General features: G+C 42.2%; 1 long non-coding RNA gene across 1 annotated transcript; it reads right to left on the reverse strand.

Annotated features, from left to right (window-relative positions):
* Positions 1 to 343: 343 nt before the first annotated feature.
* On the reverse strand, positions 344 to 6523 carry LOC148685038 (uncharacterized). The gene is made up of 2 exons (XR_015951029.1): positions 5572 to 6523; positions 344 to 3774 (listed from the first exon to the last, which is right to left on the reverse strand). It is a non-coding gene; the product is annotated as an uncharacterized LOC148685038 (long non-coding RNA).
* Positions 6524 to 13137: the final 6614 nt, after the last annotated feature.

Below are 13137 nucleotides of genomic sequence, written 5' to 3' on the forward strand. Positions count from 1 at the left end.
TGCCCCTGGAACTTCTCACCACTCAAGGAAGCAGGAGAAGAAAGTAACACTAGTTTTTCCTTCTGCTAATTTTGTCACACATCTTTTTGTATTTGCTACTGTTATCCTCCATATATTTTATAAGCTGCTGGTTTTAAAGGTTTTCTATTTATTAACGATATAAAATGTAAAAAAGCACAAAGACGGGAAAGCATTGACCAAAGTGTTGGTAGCTAGCCAGGACTCTTAGACTAGGGCAGGAATGGAAAAGCTGTGGCCAGATGTTGTTGGGCTATTGTAAGGTCACCAGAAATGTAATATGGATGATTGGCTTCCCAAATTGACCAGACGAAATCTCAGGCAGTTGTACATATTATAAAACAGATTTATTAAAACATTTATTGCAATAAATGGTGGCAGTGAGAATGAGTTTCTCATTCTGCCCGACCCATGGGCATACACAGAGTGCTTTTATAACAAAACTTACCCACCGCCACCCCCATGTAAATTACAAAGCTTATACAGGATGTGCTCTTGTGGTTTATGCTAGACAGGATGGAACAAAGGAACAAAATGTGGTGTAGCTAGAATTTCTTAGAAGTGCTGTGTGTGGTTAGATCTTTGCATTAGATGTGCAAACATGTTGTGCCTGTGTGCAAAGTGCTGTCTGGTTTACTTTCTCTATCAGAGACAGAGAGATTTTGAAAATGGAGTTCCTCTGGCTACTTAGGGCCTGTGCGGCCTGACCAGGATTATTCTGGCCCTGGTCATTGCCACCCTATATTCCCTCCTCTTCAATATGGAGATGAAGAACAGGTGTGTTTCTGCATCTCCATTTGATTGAGCCATCGCACTACAGTGTTTCCTGGTGTTTCCTGCTTGGCAGGGGGTTGGACTGGATGGCCCTTGTGGTCTCTTCCAACTCTATGATTCTACAGAGGATCCAGCAGCTTCCCATGCTCCAATGTTAGGCCAAAGGATGGGCAACAGAGAGCAAAGTAAGTGAGGAAGCTTCTGCTGACTTTTCCCAGGCTTGTTATTCAGCTTGTCTCAGAAGGGTTACCAGAAGCTTTATACAGACCAAGGTTCTGCATAGGGCTAAGACAATAAGAAAGAAAATTAATATTACAAGCAGAATCTCTTTTAACTATGACCAACCTGGGAGCCAAGAACTAATCTAACTCCATACACTGGGCAGACCTGCACCGTCTAGGCTAACCTTGTGGTACAAATCAGCCTGCTTCTTAATGTTTTTAAAATCACTCTCAACACGTTTACTCTGGTTGTATACAGATGCTAGTTCCCTGATCCGTCCAATATTGGTCACCACGCGTTGATCCTGATTGATGTACACACAGCAGGAGGAGTTCAGAAGGGCTACCTGGCCAGCTACATCTAGTCCTGAGAGTCTGGCCAAAACCTCATGCTTTATTGAGGGACTTCAAAGAAGTATGTAGGGCAGAAGAAGGCTAACTGGAAGCTTGTTCAAATGTTAGGTTTTGACTTCCAGGGAAATAGTGCAAGGCAGATAGAGAACTTCGGGGTGGGGGCTGCCTTTTCTACCGAACAGTTAAAATACCTGACCAAGGCTGTTAAATGTTTCTTAGGGTCACCAGAACTAAGAAGGTGCTAGGAACTAGCAGTCATTAAAGACATTAGTGCATTACTTTCTTAAATCAAATAGCAAAATATTTCACAAACAGACCTACATTTTGTTACCTGGCACATTCAGACCTTCATTTTGAAACTTCTTAACTTAAGGTATACAAGCTAGTGTTTCTAAAACAAGTGAATAATGTGCATCACTAAACAGTTTAAAAGTGCTACCACACATGCACTTTTGGAAATCTTTCCTAAGGGGGAAAGAATAATTCATTGTTAGGATAGACACCATCATAGATTAAGGCATTCAGTTTGCAGAACTGTCAGTGTAAAGTAACCATGAAAGTTTTTCTTTTCCCGCATCAACTTGATGCTATAAACCAGAGTAAAAATGCTTGCTGAATTCAAGCCTTTGGATTAATCTATTTCCATAACTCCTAAGCATTTTCTGTTGAAGTTTTTAGCCTTCGTGTTAGACCTAACTGGAAACACATTTTTGCATTATACAAACATCCAAGCACTATTGCCACTTTCTACTACATTGCATTTCCATTAGAGGCACAACAAAAGCTGAGTTTTAAATCCAGATTTTTCCCAATAGTGATTCACCCACTCCCCTAGAAATCACAATACAGACTTTTGGCAACAAAGGGCTCTTTCTCTCAGGTGGGCCATGAATCTATAATGGCCACACTGGTCTTCAGAGATACTGGGATACTATAGTTGCTGGAAATCTAAAAGCCGAGGGGCTTTGGCCACTGTTTCCAAAACTTTATGTCAGCAGGAAAATACACAGTTCTCTCTCAGCTCAGTACTGGGCTTCAATGCAAATCAGTGGGTTTCAAGAGTTCCTACACAGTTCTAAAGGCCAGGAATATATATATATATATATATATATATATATATATATATATATATATATATAACAATTGGAGGTTTGTCCTAGCTGAGCATTTGGCTACAGAAAGAATGGCTATTGTTCCAGTTTGCCAGAGTCAGGAGAGGCTTGCATTAGATATCAGTGGGCTACCAGAAGCTTCTCCCATCATTTCCAAAACCAGAACTGAGGGGTGCACCTGGCCAACTTCTTCCAGTTACATCCCCAACCCAGCTACAGCCCTGTATCACCTAGGGAGTTGCTGGAACCCTCCCCATATCTGTATGACCTAGGGAGTTGCTGGAACCCACCCCATGGTTCAATTTCTGAAACTGTTTTGGGTCTGTTCGCTCAAGTGAGGCAGGTACACTGCCCTTCCTTCGAAATTAAGGATACTGCTTTGGGGGCAGGTAGACTTCTACTGTGGGTCCCACTCAATTGATGCCTCCCATACAAATATACATACATACATACATACATACATACATACATACATACATAAGGGTCTAAGATTTACTGTGCCTTCTTGATGGTTGGCGGACGTTCCTCAACCCGTGCGTCGAGTGACAGCGTCCGGAGTGTCACAGCAGGGGCTACTTCGGTTTCCCATGTGCTGGGCGTCTTTTGCCGGTCAGACGCTGCAAGGGGAAACTGGTGCACCGTGCGCTGGGTACCCACTTCTGATTAGGCACAGCAGGGTGTGGATCCAGGGGGTCACTGGTTGGAATGGATACCTCACCACCTAGGAATGAGGGGGGTCTCGTCTCCATTCCTTCAGGGATTCACTCAGGGACTCGCTAGCATCAGGCTGGAACCATCGTGTCAGGCTCCGCAAGGCTACACGCTGTTCGCTCGAGTGATTTCCTGTAGATAAAAAACAAAGGAAGGGGGGGGGGAGAGAGATTGTCCTTGTCCTTGTAGCTGCCGCTGCTGTTTTAGAACTTCTTGCTGGTAAGTCCACCACCAAACTCTCCGAGGTAGTGCGTCCCACGTATTGGACATTGAGGTGTGTCTGGCACACAGAAGTCATCTCTGGGATGTAGCAGCAGTTAGTTGAGAAGTCATCTCTGGGATATAGCAGCAGTGCCTTACAGCAGTCTTTGCAGAATTTCACAAGGCTTACAACAGGATTCCACGTCTGGTCCATCTTTCAGGATCTCCCCGTGGTTTCTCTTTCCTTCCACAGAACTTCATGCATGTGCAGGGTTAAGGAGGGGTCCTTTAAATCCGTATTTGCCTCCCATCCAGCTGCCGACGGCTGAGTTCTGCTAGGATACTGAAGCCTGTTTTTCAAATTATGCAAAGTCTTGTGGTTTCTAGAAGAAGAAGAAACTTACAGCTGCTTTGTAGCAATGGGCTGTTTCCGTGAGACATAAAAAAATTTAAAGTCAAAGCATTTAGAGCAGTAGTGTTTTTGTAAGCTGAAACATGGACCTCCAAAGCATAACATCTTTTTCTCCCTACTTTCACAGCAACGGTCTTGGTCACACAATGTCACACAATAGAATGTCCGAAATGGCAACACCAGCCAGGCACAGCCACAGTCTCTAAGTGCAGGTTGCAGGAGAAAACAAGTTGTGCAAATACAAATCATGCAGAATCACTTGTGTAACCAAATAAGGGGGGTTACGCCACACATCTCTGCCGGAGGTTTGAGAGTTATTGAGATGTTGCAGCCTGTCTTCCAACGTAGTGTTAGATTCAAACAATGTCTTTACACACAAATCTCAATTCAGTATAACTTCCTTCTACCTTATCCTGAATTCTTTAGTTAACAGACATTCATTTCATTAAAATATGCAGTTCTACAAATTTTCCAACATGTTGCTGTCACAAAAACATATGAAATGGGGTTGCAGGTAGGAGGGTAAAACCCTTTAAACGTAGTTTGCTTTTAGAAGGACTCAAATGTCTCTTTTCCCCCATTCTTGTAAGTTTCCCCAAAAACTAAAGTCTGCACAGATTCAACAGGACTTGGGGAAAAGATTATAATTATTCAAATAAAATCTATTGTCTCTTGCGTTGTGAACTACTTAAGTACATGATTTTTTTTCTTTTCTTTTGAAGCCAGCTGAAGCATATGAAAACATTTTCTGAGCACCGTTACTGGCATTTTGTCAGTTTCTTGTGGGGCGGTAGCCTCATTTCTAGTGTGGTGAATAGCATTCTAAAGGTTGCAGAGATGATTTTTCTGAACAAATCCTCCGCTGTCTGTTTGTACAGCCCTTTTAGGCGTAAAATCAGTCTGATGCTTCTTTTGGGTTTTTTTTGGGGGGGGGGGCTGTTTCAAGGATATTTAAAAACAGAATACTGGGTGCCTATGTTTATAACAAAGTCCAGATGCAGGTAACTCTTAAGTCACCTTGACCATGGCTCCTTGCCATGCCTGCCAAACCGACAAACTCTCTTCTGCTGGGACCCCCTTGTCCCATCTTTCTCCGAACACACTTCCTTCCTCTTTTACATTGACCGAGACATCTCCGTCCTTTAAGGTCCAGTGGTTCCTTTCCCTAGCAACTGACCTTCACCAGTGACCTTTGAACCCCTTCTGGTTCCTCACTGGTCCTTGAGCCATCATTTGTTGCCGTTTAACCACTGCCTTTCTCTTCCTCTTCTTTCTCACAATGCCTTTCTTCTCTTTGGGGGAATACTGGTTTGCACCACCTTTTTTCTCTGAACTTGTTGGCAGGACTTGTAAATTAAATTTCTTTTATGGCATTCTGAATTTATCTATCATGAATTCTAGGGAAATCACATTTTACCCTCCTCTTGACCATACTCCTCCCATTTATGGCCCTGTAAAGTATCCCCTCATTCACAGCACGCACGGCAAACTTTGCCACACATACCATGCATTGGACACTTTACCACACTCTACCTCCCAGTTTTTCCTTGTTTCCTAAGTATCTGTTTGTCAAGGGACCACTTCCCTACTGACTACTAACATACACATTTTCCTCCTCCCTTTGCCTCTTACCCAAAGCGCCTGGTTTTCCCAGTTGACCTCTGATTAACTGAGTACTACCAACACGCTGGAGATGTGATCAGGATCTCCCTTCCCCTCATTAAAGGGGGCCAATTCCCTTCAAGGTACCTTTTCCCTTTCTACTTACCCCAGCCGGCTTTTCCTGTTCTTCCCTTCCAACCTCGGTCCTTTTGCCTCTTCGTCCAGGGCACGGAAACTCAAGGGCCACCTCTGATCCTCCGGAAAAAGTCTGCCGGTGTGCACCAGACCAGAGGCGCCGTTAGGAATCTGCGCCCTGTCCAGTGGGGCAAAAAGGGGACTGCCTCTGGTTCAGGGAAAAGCCCTCATCCGAGTCACGCAGGCACCAGAAATGTAAGGTCACCAGAAATGTAATATGGATGATTGGCTTCCCAAATTGACCAGACGAAATCTCAGGCAGTTGTACATATTATAAAACAGATTTATTAAAACATTTATTGCAATAAATGGTGGCAGTGAGAATGAGTTTCTCATTCTGCCCGACCCATGGGCATACACAGAGTGCTTTTATAACAAAACTTACCCACCGCCACCCCCATGTAAATTACAAAGCTTATACAGGATGTGCTCTTGTGGTTTATGCTAGACAGGATGGAACAAAGGAACAAAATGTGGTGTAGCTAGAATTTCTTAGAAGTGCTGTGTGTGGTTAGATCTTTGCATTAGATGTGCAAACATGTTGTGCCTGTGTGCAAAGTGCTGTCTGGTTTACTTTCTCTATCAGAGACAGAGAGATTTTGAAAATGGAGTTCCTCTGGCTACTTAGGGCCTGTGCGGCCTGACCAGGATTATTCTGGCCCTGGTCATTGCCACCCTATACTATAACTCCCATTATCCCCGATCATCAACCATGCTTTGAAAAGGATGTTGTACCATGTAACAAGGGATACCACAAACTTGAACCTACAAATTGCACCAGCAAGGGTCTTAGCTTCAATCTGGGAAGTACTTCCAGATAAACCTTGTAGACTTATGTAGTCAATGATCTCTATTAAAGCATCATATATACTACCAATATGATATCTCAGTGGTTTCAAAGCATCGATCCAACTCTCCTATCTTGTTTTGAGCAATGGCTTAACTGTTATGCCTAAGTCTGATACATGATTAGTTAGAATTTGCCAACACAGAATCGATGCAAAGAAATAATTATAGATCTGTTGAACCAAACTGAAGAAACTAACTGCTTCTAGATAACACCTAGTGTTAAAGAGTGTGATTGTGGGGCACAAAAAGCCACGTGGGTTTATATCCAGGACTCTGGATGCCATTCCCGTCCCCCCTCCCCTTTCATTTTACTCCTATTATCATAACCTTGACCGTACAGATTTCAATTGGCAATGCTATTTACTGAAGCTGTCCAAGAAGAATTTCTGTCCTAAAGGCACCTGTAGTCTCCTTTAGTGGAACAAATCCCAAGAAATGTTCTCTTATGATAACCTCAGGCTCAGTCATCTCATTATCTGATGGTTTGATTATATCAGCATAACATACAATCATTGTCGTTTGTTCAATATGACTAACATCAGGTTTGCATTCCAGAATAATTGAGGAGTATTGAGTAGTATCTGACTTTTGTTTACGGTACTATGCTCCAGATGGTTGTTGTTGTTTTTATCTGCCATAGCTCACTAGAAAAATGAATACATTTTCTAAATAAGATTAAGCTGTGACTGAAAGATTTAAAATTAAGTGTATTTTCACTTTGTGTGCATTTGTGTGTGTGTGTAACCTCCGATCAACTCTATGGTCTATTTCATATATACATAAACCATTCTAATGTATGAATTCAAAACTGATAAAGTTCTTCAGAATATAAAATAAATGTAAATTGTCACCAGAAATTTGTAAGATATAACAAAAACTAATATTTATAAAACAGTTTCCCTCAAAGGCCAGTACTGCACTCCTCTGAGGTCAGCATCCTAGGGCCCTAGTTAACCTAATGATACCACCATCTCTGCTTGTGTGTCTTTGCTTTCCACTGTCTTCAGTGGAAGTTATTCCCTAACAAGTACATTTAATATTGCAGCTCAAAATGTGTAATCTTAAATGCATTTTAACTGGTGAAAGTTCTACTAAAATTAGTGGGACTTGTTTATAAATTCACTTCGGATTCTTCAGCCAATTCTGAACGGTGCAGCCATGTGTTCAGTTTAATACATGCTCCTCATGAAATAGCTTTTTATAACAAATATAAATATCACTCTGTCTGGCTGAGGTACAACATGCTGGTTTCTAATTTCTCTGAGACATCTATCAATAGCTATGTCTGCCTGCAAAATATTGCTTAATTTTTCATTCTGTTTTTAGACGGAAATATGCACAGCCTTAATCTTAAACCTTTGCATGCTGAGCACCAGATTTAAAGTGAAAATAAACTGCGAACCGGAAAACGGAACTAAAACAAAGGCAATTGAAAATGACTTTGGGAGAAAAATAAACTCATTTTACCTAAAAGAAGGATTTTAAAACATAGTATTGAAACACTTGCTCTGAACTAATCCCACTGAAGTATATGCAAAAGTTTGGAGGCTGAGGGTTGCAAATACAGTTGTACCTCGGAAGTCCTGCAGCCAATCGGAAGCTGCGTCGGATGTTTGGCTTCCAAGGAACGTTTGCAAACTAGAACACTCACTTCCGGGTTTGCGGCGTTCAGGAGCCAAAACGTTCGAATTGGAAGGCGTTTGGGATCCAAGGTATGACTGTATAGGAAAGAACCCTCACATTCCAGAGTTACACTGCATTCTTCTAAGTGCATAGCACTATTTGTATGTTGCTTACATGGCTGATGGCTGCATATATTACACATATTTAAAGCATCTTGGGAACTGTAGTTTAAGGGTGCTGATTACTATAGCTCTGTGAGGGGTAAACAACAGTTCCTGGCATTCTTTTTCAGGGTAATGTGCTTTAAATGTATGGTGTATACACATATAATGTGTGATTTATACACAATTGGTGTATACACACAACAGCTCGCATGGTTTTTAAAGCTTGGCAACTCCAGGTAAATTGGTTTGGCAGTAAGTTTACATGAAGAACTTCCCAATGTTTTAGAAGCTATCCAAGTCCACAAGCAGAAGGAAAAAGAAAATTATTGATTGCAAGGCTTACCTAGAATAAATAAAGTTAGAGTTTCTGGTCTTTTGAGAGTTGTGAATGTTTTCACCCAAGACTGGATTGCTGAAAGTATATCCCTTACAAGACCGGGGCACTAGTCCCTCTTAAATCCACTTACACATACAGACCACAGTCTTCCAGAGTCAGAGAGATAACACAGATGTGCCAAGAAAGCATTACCCTACAAATTAAATATTACCAGATTTTCAAATAAGCAAGTTAAATTGAAAATCCTTCAAAGTTACCAGCCAATCTGACCTGGAGTAAGAAAAAGTAAGGTAAAGGGCCCCTGACCATCAGGTCCAGTCGTGTCCGACTATGGGGTTGCGGCGCTCATCTCGTTCTATAGGCCGAGGGAGCCAGCATTTGTCTGCAGACAGTTTCCGGGTCATGTGGCCAGCATGACAAAGCTGCTTCTGGCGAACCAGAGCAGCACACGGAAACGGCGTTTACCTTCCCGCCGGAGTGGTCCCTATTTATCTACTTGCACTTTGATGTGCTTTCGAACTGCTAGGTGGGCAGGAGCTGGGACTGAGCAACGGGAGCTCACCCCGTTGCAGGGATTCGAACCGCCGACCTTCTGATCAGCAAGCCCTAGACTCTGTGGTTTAACCCACAGCGCCACATGGGTCCCTTAAGAAAAAGTATTAGCTCTAAATATGATAGTCAGAAGCTCCCTTTTCAGTGTATATTATTTTAGCTTCTTTTTTTAACCTACCTGACTTTGATTTGAATGGCCTAAACCACAACTTTTAAAGCAAAAATAGATCAAGTTTGCTCCCAACTGCATTCCCGATGGGAAAAGTACATTCTTCATGTCAATGCATTATAGAGGAAAATGATTGTGTGGAACAAAAACAGCAGTTAAACAGACAAAGGCACCCCTCCAATCCTTGTCTATCTGAAAAACGGAGTGATTGATTACAGTAGTCTATTTTAGTTCCCATTACTTGTGCTATTTGTATTTCTGACTGCCTGATATTATATTCGTAGCTGGCCATGTCTGCGTTGGTTGCATATTGTACAAGCAAATTTGCTCCAGACAATCTCACAAGAGCTGGACACCCCATATAGATACAGGCAACACTTGAAGCACAACAGCAAGCCATCCCACATATTTACAGATGGACCCTACTTCTTTTTAGGCACAATCTATCCCAGGGGTATGCAACCTAAAGTCCGGGGGCCGGATGTGGCCCAATCACCTTCTTAATCCGGCCCGCAGACGGTCCAGGAATCAGCGTGTTTTTACATGGGTAGAATGTGTGCTTTTATTTAAAATGAATCTCTGGGTTATTTGTGGGGCATAGGAATTCATTCATCCCCCCCCCATATATATAGTCAGGCCCACCACATGGTCTGAGGTACGGTGGACCGGCTCATGGCTGAAAAAGGTTGCTTGACCCCTGAATCTATCCTAACCAACCCACTTCCTTCCCTTTGCCCTCCCACATTCAAAACATCCAGCTTCATTCCACTTCCTTTCCTTTCTTTTTTAAACTTCCTTCTCCCCTCTTCACCAGCTAAGATGCTGGAAATACAGGGGGTGGGGAGAGTTTGCATATATATTCTCAAGCAAGGTTTACCATTGAGCCTCGATATTTCTCTTCACAGTAATGGGCTTGCAGCCCAAGCTATGCTCCCCTAGAACTTGGTAGAGAGTACCCATTTTTTATCACCCTCCTTCGCGTTTGGGACCCTGAGCCACACAATCTGCTCATGGTGATATAAGAGCTTTTGCTTCCACATCTGCTGTCAGTCCCCCCTAAACTTACAAGGTCAAAGGGCACATTCTGGATCTTCACATGTCAAGACAATAAGAATCAATTTTAATTTTCAAAAGACAGAGCTATTGCTGAAGAAGATCACTAAATGCTACTAATTTCTTTAGGCCCCAGGGGTCTTGGAAGGTAATCTCATTAAGGTGAAATACTGCCTAAGTGCAAGCGTGGGACTCAGCCTTAACCTTCAATTCACATTGCATTGCATGCTAGCATTGCTTGATTAAATACTGCTTTATCTGACTCATGGATTAATATTCATCTCAGAACTATCATAAAATATAAGGTAAGGATGGCCTTGTGAGGTGTACTGCCGCCACCCTCCTGCTCTCTGTCCCATCTGCTCAACATGACAAGTTCTCAATGCATGTTTCAGAAGGAAAAGAATCACTCGTGTGATTCTTCCCACCTTTAATCTCTATTGGAAAAGGATCCCTGAGAATCTGCCCTTGAGGAAGTATATAGAAGTTGAAAAATAAGGACAATTAGGCTGTGATACACACACCCATTTACTTTGCAGCCTCTCCTCATATGAATTGACTCAGAAACTGACCATCACCTGAAGCCCTTCTTTGTGTGCCTCTTCCGAGATGGGCCTTTTCTGTGGTGGCTGTGGCTCCCCACTTGTGGAACGCTCTCCCAAGAGAGGCTCACCTGGCAGCTTCGTTACATATATTTAGGTAGGGTTGCCATATTTTGAAGAGTAAAAAAAGAGGGACACCTTTGCTGACTTCTACTTTTAACTGGATCACTATGGTGACTCTCATTTTACATACCCATGAAAAAGAGGACATATGGCAACCCTAATTTTAAGTGCCAGGCAAAAACATTCTTCTTCTCCCAGGCCTTTGGCTAATTAAACAATCTATGGTCTTTTAAACTGGGAGGGGGGAGAGAGGGAATCTTGTTTTTGTTGGTTACTATGGTATGCATTTTTGTGCTCTTGTGATCTTTGGATGAGGGGTGGTATAGAAATTTAATAAATAAATAAATAAATTTTAAAAAATCAATGTTAATCACAACCCATAGCTATCCTGTATCTACCTTGTAGTTTATTTTGAAATGCTGATTGTGCACACATTTACTGGCTTAAAACACAGTGAAGTCAGTATGGTTGTATTTCTAAGTCACCTGATGTCTGCCCACACCAGTGGGTGGACAAGGAGGATGGATGTCCTTATATGGCTTAAGTTTTCAAATCAGAATACAGTATTTTCCAAGAAACTACAGGATAGATGTGGATTGCAGCTAACTGTGTGTACAGAGCTTCACAATGTAATGTTGGGAGTATGGATGCATTCTCTACCCCCAACCAAATTGGGAATAAAGGGCTAGCTGCATTTTAAGCCAGTATTGCATACACAGCCTTACAGCAGCTAAACCTGAGTAACTGTAGTTGTAATCAGAAAATGTTATTGATGTCAAATGTTTGTCAGTGCTTCAGTTCAAATTTACACATCTGCTGCTGTTATTTCTCCAGACTAGAAGTGAAAATCAGTGTTAAATCCAGCCAGCTTGAGATGTATGAAACATCCACTATATCTTCTCAAGCAATGTTCACTTTTTGTTTTCTCCATTAACATTTCAGATTGTAAACTTTTTTCTTTTTTGCACATTCACCAAGCAGCAGAGGTGGTGGCTCAAATCCTCTGATCTTGAATAAATAAATCCTTGAATAAATATAAATCCCAGATAGCCAAAAGCTAGAGATAAACCACACAAATTATATTGCATACTACCTCTGAAGCATCTGGAATTGGCTGTATATTTAAAAAATTGAAAAATGCCCATTGGTCATTGTATTGCTCATAGCTTGAAAAATGAAGGAAACAGCTTTTTAATTGTATTTTTTAAAACAACAACAACAACAAATGAATATCCCAAGTTATTCTCTGTTGTAAGTAAACCCCTGTATGATTTACTCACAAACTGACAATGTTCCTTCTCTCTCTGAATATAATACTAAGGTGGTCATTTATATCTAAGGGGGAAAATGACACAGATTTGAATACAATTAGCATATACCACTAGAGAGATAGGCAGACAGACAGGCAGACAGACTGCCTGCCTGCCTGCCTGCCTGCCTGTTCAGTTTGTTGTCTATATGCCGGCTGTTGATGGACAACTTCAATGACCCTGCTCTCCTTTCTTCTGGTGAATTACATTTAAAGCAGACTTGGGTCAGACAATCCTTCAGTAACAACCCTGTCCTCTGCAAACTAGTGCAAATGGCTACTTTATTCTCAGTCCTAAACTCTCACTTTCTTGCATTTAAAAAAAATGTAATGATAGCTCAGTTGGCAAAGCATCAGACTCTTAATCTGTGTCTTGAACCCCCGGCCTATCTGGCAGCAGGTCAAAATATTGCATCCAAAGTCCAAAATCCGGGGGTCATGCAGCCACACAAGCAAAGTCCAAAGTCCAGGGAACACAGTCCAGGTCCAAGTAGCCAAGTCTGAAGTTCCACAATCAGCATACAGTTCAGAGTCAAACCCAAAGCTGCATCCCATAGAAATCCAGAAGCATTCAAGCCAAAGTCCCTCAACATGGGCAGCTGAGCAGATACAGCACTTCAGCCCTGCTTCCCTCTTTGCAGGCTGATTGCAGCATCTGGGCTTGATGAGGCAGGTGACCCTCACCTGTTCTGAGTCTACTCCAGCTGAGGAATCACACATTTCTCCCAGAGTTAGTGAGCCCCACCTGGCCACCTATAGAGCTGGGCTGTGGGCTATTGCCTACCTCAGCCTCCTACAGCACCACTCCTGCTGCTC

Source organism: Zootoca vivipara, chromosome 7 (genome assembly GCF_965207765.1).
Source record: "Zootoca vivipara chromosome 7, rZooViv2.hap1.1, whole genome shotgun sequence".
Taxonomy (NCBI): domain Eukaryota; kingdom Metazoa; phylum Chordata; class Lepidosauria; order Squamata; family Lacertidae; genus Zootoca; species Zootoca vivipara.